We start from the raw sequence: 6,639 nt of genomic DNA, 5'->3' as shown, positions 1-6,639 counted from the left end.
AATTTCATAACAATCCGTCCAGTAGATTTTGCGTGTAAGAGTAACAAACAAACATACACACATCTTCTCAAACTTTTGCATTTATAATTATAATATAGTTGGATTTTCATACCGCACGTATTTTTAATATAAAATCCTCAACAGTTCCTACACACCATTACCGAAGTGCCCTCGGCATTTTCCCCTATTCGTGATAAAACTAATTTTGTGCTTTGTTGACTTTCCTGTGTTATATTTTCATTTGGATTTCGACGCACACTGTGTGTGCCACAGATAAGAGTCAGCTCGCGATTCCATTTCTGGTTGAGTTACCGATATCGACATTTTTTAACATCTTTTTGTTTTAGTAGCTATAGCAATATTTTCTTAGCAATCAAGATTATTTAATTTCGAAACACAGTATAAAAACACAGGTATAGTCTTATAACGTGACTAGATGTTGCTCGGGGCTTCGCTCCCGTGGGAATTTTGAGATAATATATAGCCTGTAGCAATTTTGGATAATGTATTTTTCCAATGGTGAAATAATTTTTGAAATCGGTTCGGTAGTTTCGGAGATTACCTGATTCAAACGTATAAACACACAAACTCACAAACGCTTACCTCTTTATAATAATAGTATAGATTTATTTATTCAAACATTACTCGTTCCTCATATGTTTATATAGCAATCTGACTTATGTATAGAAGTGGTGGTGTAATGGTTAAGACGCGAAGGAAAATATCGTGAGGAAACCTACACATGCATACTGGTTGATTCTTCATAACTTGTGTGTTCATTGAAGAAGGCAATGGCAAACCACTCCATTAATAGGTAATTCCAAGTAAGTTGTTGTGTGAGTTTCATTCCACGTAATGACCACGACCCTCAGCCATGAGGAATACGACTGTGAAGAAGAATATAATAGTTTTTGTCGATAGCTACTGGAGACATAGTACAATAAATCTATTATAGCCCGTTAAGGTCGTCACACTCGAAAACATAGAATTCATATAATAATGTATAACGTGAAACTTTACTTCAAAAAACTTGATTATACATATTGGTTAATTTGATTTCAAGTTTTGGTCATCGGGCCAACTGCTTAAATGCAAAGATATTTCCCGACATAAACCTAAATCACAGACATAAGAATATTACGTAATGTGTGGAAACTTTCAAACCCGATGTTGTTGGCATAAATCATCGTTTATCAGAACGATAGAATGGGATCATAGAATTAAAAACAATAACTATCAACCCATTAATATGGCAATGACTGAATTTTAAAATCAATTTGTAAATATTAGGTGTTGCTTTTATATTATTATACCGACGGAAAACTGCAAACTATCCTTATATTTATATACAATCAGTGAATGTAAATAATGACATTAAAATATTGACGGTCTAAGCTTTTCCTGTGCCGATATAGTAGCGTCTTTTAACTTTATAAGAACAAATACGTGCATCTATAATCATGCAAGTAAGCATTATCCAATTGCAGGCTGTGAATAGATATTCCATTTTTCGCGCCAGTACGAACGATCCCTTGCCAGTCTCATACACCGCTTTCCCAAACAATGTCATCGATCGGGATAACATGGAAAATTATCTTTTTTTTGATCGACCTGGATCTTGGACGTTTATTTATTATGTATATGTTATAAAATATAGTATCGTTGAGTTAGTATCCCATAAGCCTATAACACAAGTTTCGAATTTACTTTGGGGCTAACTCAATCTGTGTGAAATTTGTGCGTATTTATTTATTTATCTGACCAGCGGGCTGTTGGTTTACCAACTCTCTCTGTCCCTATCTGGGCCACCACTCCATCACTGCTATGGTCTTCTCTCCTAGCCACTTCTAATTTTGTATATAGAAATCTGAATAAATGAATAGTAGTGCTAGTTTCTGTGTTTGTTTTCGCATGAATTAGTGTTACGTGTGTTTACGTTTGAAATATCTCTGCTGAACTCTCCCGCCTAGTATGTAATTTGCAATATGTGCATGCTGGTATCACAATAATATAAAAACTAAATTATGTACTATAAAAATAAATAAAACTATTCTTATTTCAGTACGCTTCTCAAGTCCGCTGTCCAGCTTCGCAGCGTGTGTTTCAGCAAAGAGGTCTGACACATATTTTTCATCTTGAGAATAAAATTTCGTCTCGTCTAATTAGTCAAATCATATTAACTATTGTATGTTTAGCCCATTATTTCTTTTTAAATTTAAAATTCGAATAAAATTTAATTTTCAATTTTCTTCTTTCGCCTTGTTCGTTGGAAGTAATAAATCATATGTAGAAATCGTACATTGCAAGTAATTTCCTACAATTTCAGAAGAAAACAAAGGTGAAGTTTTACCGGATCAGTTTTGTTTGCTATTTTATCATAGCGCAAGTCCAGTGTGCGAATTGACATCTTAATTTATTCATAAGAAGAAATAATATTAATTTATTTTTTAATATAAGAAATTATATAGTAATAATTATAATATAGATTTAGAGATAATTATTAGATTTTCTTTTCAGCGCGTGTTAAGGATGGGCTTTCTTGTGGAGGGATATGTTGGTGTTTATTTTGTATTACTATAATAATTGTGGGTATTATTGTCACCTTATGGGGCTTATACAATATAAAAGTTTAACGCAATGCCGGCACATCCTGAGTCGCGTGAGTTGAGTCAGGCCACCGAAACTGACCCCACTCAAACTGGATCCGCGACTCCAGATGACAGATCATTTTTGTATTTCAAAAAATTGTCTTACGTCGACTGACCCTTAAAAATTTTATTATTCATGGCATATTGTTATGTTGTAGTCAAAGATCAGAAAAATGTTTTGATCCTTTTTGTAATTTTGATTTCACCATAAGCTTCTACTGTCTAATTACACGTTGTTGAGAAAAATGTATTGACAGGCAGACGGGTGGGAAACTCGTGATCATTCATATTGTTCACGTATTTTAGTATAGACTCTTTAGTGCATCCAAATCGTTTGTACCTATTACATTAGGTAGTTGGGTCAGGCGACTGATTTTTTTTTAAATATTGCTTTAGTTAATAAAAATCTGTCGTCTAGACCACGGGACCAGTTTCAGCGGGGTCAGTCGACGCCACTTTTCTTCATCCATATCCATAGGAAATATTATAAAGAGTTTTTTTTTGTATTTTAGTTCTCTTTTTTGTCTGTAATTAATTTCATATTTGTGTTGACTTCACTGCAGCAGGGAGTACCGCAACTAATAAAGGGAAGCCCCCTTATATTATGTGTTTGTTTATCACGTATTTATGCAAGAGCATAAAAAGGAGACATCGACATAATTTCAATGAATGTGTTCAAACTCGCACTACGTACATAAAATTTCCCTAGATGTAGAAGTATCTATTCTGTTAACTTCATAATCGCAACATCAATTTGTCGCCTTCAAATACTTAGATGATTGAATTACTGATCGCTGACATAAGGATACACGTGAAGGATATAAGTAAAACGTGCCACCCAAAAGCCGAAGTCCCGAAGTTTTGTAATATATTTAATAGGTTGATGTGCTGTTGTGTTGCTGACTGTACATTTTTTTTTTCAGTGCCATCCGTTACCTTACTACCCGTGTGTGCACCGCCCGCCCGCTTCTGTAGACGACCCGATTTGAGTAATTTAATTTCGAGTAAAAATATACCAGGATATAGGAATATTGCCACCCAAACTTCATCACCGGCGACTTCAGCCAGCCAAACCTCAACAAATCAACGTTCGTATTACTACAATACAAACTTACATTACTTATTCACTTACATTTTTTACTTTAATCTATTAATACCCAGTGTAGTGTATGTCTGTATGCACTTCCTCCCCACTACTGTGATATAAGTCATAGCGCTGCGAGCAAACGCTCAGTTGGTTACCAGAAGGCGAGGCGCACGTACGTTGGAGCATCAGTCATGTGGCTTTTATGTACAGTTACGTGCGAGGATGGGACACGTAACCTCGCAAGTATACTACACCCCGGGACGAATCCTTGGAGAGAACCTATTCGATCGAACATCAATTTTTTTTTGAGGCGTAAGCTAAGCGTAAACTTGATAATATAATCGAGCTAGACTAGCTACCGTGGAAGTAAGACCAATTTCCGTTTTTTTTTAATGTGGGTAGATGTGTCTAAAATCTTCTAGATTTACTGATACATAAATTTTACTATAAATTTGATAAACTATAATTTTTGGTCCTTTATTTTCCATTATGCTTGCTTTTTATTTAGAATATCGTTTATGGATATTCGGCATGGATGTGTAGATGAAAATAAATATAATAAAAAAAATATGATTACACCTGTATGTAAATGTAACCTCATTTCACACCTATAGTTTGATCGATCGATAAAATAAACGTGTATAAAAATGGATTCCAGTGTGACGTTCGATCGAATAAGTCCCTCTAGGGACACCTGCCGGGGTATAAGGTTGTTGAGCCACAAGTTCCCGGATTTTCTCACCAGTACACTTTATTAAGCTATATTAAGCTGGTTTTGATGGCAGTGAAGCGGTGGTGGTGTAATGGCTAAGATGCCCGCCTATGGATCGAAAGGTCCCAGGTTCGAATCCTACTCGTGCCACATGAGTTTGTATACCAATGTGACTCGTGTATAGTAGTTTTCATCGACCACCACTTGCTTCCGGTGAAGGAAAACATCGTGAGGAAACCTGCACACTGCTTGATTGTTAACTTGTGTGTGAAATGGAGAAGGCAATGGCAAACCACTTCATTACTAATGCCAAGAAAGTTGTTATGTGTGTTTAATTCCACGTAATGACCACGACCCTCAGCCATGAGGAATACGACTATGAAGAGAAGCTGGTTGTACTGACACTAACTTTATGAGCTATTCACTATGGAGGTACTATGTCACTATAGCTGAGGGTCGTGGCAATTGAGTGGAATGAAGCACACCATAACTTTCTTGGCAATATTAATGGAGTGGTTTACCATTTGACGTCAATAAGTGATGTATATCCTAAATTGAATAAAGAATTTTGAATTTGAATTTGAATTGCCTTCTCCATTTCACATACTACATAATAATTATCGACTAGCGTTCCGGTTTCCTCCAATGTTTTAAGACATTCTCAGTAATCCTACTAATATCGTAAATACGACAAAATATGTGTTACTTGACGGATTTTGATGAAACTTACAAGTAAAATATGACCTAAATAGCATGTAGCACCCAAGGAAATTGTCTTATATTCTTGAAAATACACGTTATATAATTTGTTTCTGTGCCCAAATGACTTACTATTATCAATTTAACAGTTATTAATAATTTTGTTTCGCGAGCTATGTCCCGGGTTAATAGTATAGTTTACTAGATGTTGCCCGGTGCTTTGCTACCGTGGTAATTTTGAGATAAAATATAGCCTATAGCAATCTTGGACAATGTACCTTTCTAATCGTGAAAAAACACATGAAGAAATTAATCAGAGAATAATTTAATTTCAGCAGAAGACGACTCCCGTACTGCTTGTACTCATAGGTTTCTTATAATTGCAGTTATTATTTTTTTAATTGTAATTGTAGTCTTGATTTTGTGGCTATCATAATACTATGAGAATCATAATTAAATATATGACGTTTACATTTCTATGCCAACTTTTATTTGAATGTTATCGACGGCGTTTATCACGTGTTTATATTATTAGACTTACGCTGAAACTGTTCCGACAGTCGATTCCTTACCTAACGACTCATTCAATCGCCCGATGTCTAAACTTCTGTCGACGAATCGTTCGTAAACGAAACGACGGTTGGAGAACAGTTTCAGACTTCGAAATTGTCAGACATTTTTAGTCGTCAACAGCCGACGACCTCACCTGACGACTGTCGCCAGATTGGTGTAAAAGTAAACAGACATCTAACAGACCAAACAGTGAGCAGTTTTCCTTACGATGTTTTCCTTCGGTATAATGAAGTAGATTAGTTTCATGACGATTATGTAGGATTGAACCAATTGTCTTGGTCGTGTCAAACCTACTGATTGCATGATAAAATAGATAGATAGATACACACACAAGCTATTTATGTAGACAAATTTTCCACGGCCATAAGATTATTTAGCACTTTCATTAGTATTTCCAAGGCACGAATCTGAACAAGATGGACTTAAGTGAGGCACTGCCAGATGTGACTCACCACGTGAACACCTGTGTGATGTGCGCGAAGCCCCACCCCATCAATGCACTTTTAAGTCACCAGCCTGTAGTTGGCCATTCAGGTAGACCGTGATGATTTATGTCCTGGGAGAGGACTCGCAAGGAGCAGCAAAATCATCAGTTGGTAGGTACTAATTTCGCCAAAAGATTCAGCTTCACTTGTTTAGAGATATACATATAAGTGGGGTCTTTACTAATTAGCTGCCGGCATAATCTATCGGGTGAGTTTGTTATTTATAAAATTTCCCCCTGGTCTCTGAGGGTAAACATTTTTATGAAGTAGAATTAAATAGGGTCTGAGTTACTGTACCACTAGCTATTTTCCTTAATAATAACTAATATCCTAGCTAATATTATAAATGCGAAAGTAAGTATGTTTGTTACCTCTTCACGTTCTAAGAACCATTCTTCTTGAAATTTTGCATACATACAGTTTGAAGTACGGAGA

At 35.8% G+C, this 6,639-nt stretch overlaps 1 long non-coding RNA gene across 1 annotated transcript; it reads left to right on the top strand.

The window, feature by feature from the left end:
- The first annotated feature begins 1,265 nt into the window (after positions 1 to 1,265).
- LOC128677067 (uncharacterized) lies at positions 1,266 to 5,604 on the top strand. The gene is made up of 5 exons (XR_008405496.1): positions 1,266 to 1,466; positions 2,063 to 2,114; positions 2,518 to 2,659; positions 3,572 to 3,736; positions 5,485 to 5,604. It is a non-coding gene; the product is annotated as an uncharacterized LOC128677067 (long non-coding RNA).
- The last annotated feature ends 1,035 nt before the right edge of the window (positions 5,605 to 6,639 follow it).

Source organism: Plodia interpunctella, chromosome 17 (assembly GCF_027563975.2).
Source record: "Plodia interpunctella isolate USDA-ARS_2022_Savannah chromosome 17, ilPloInte3.2, whole genome shotgun sequence".
Lineage (NCBI taxonomy): Eukaryota > Metazoa > Arthropoda > Insecta > Lepidoptera > Pyralidae > Plodia > Plodia interpunctella.
Note: the sequence above shows the minus strand (reverse complement) of the source record. Positions and strands in the feature narration are given on the sequence as shown.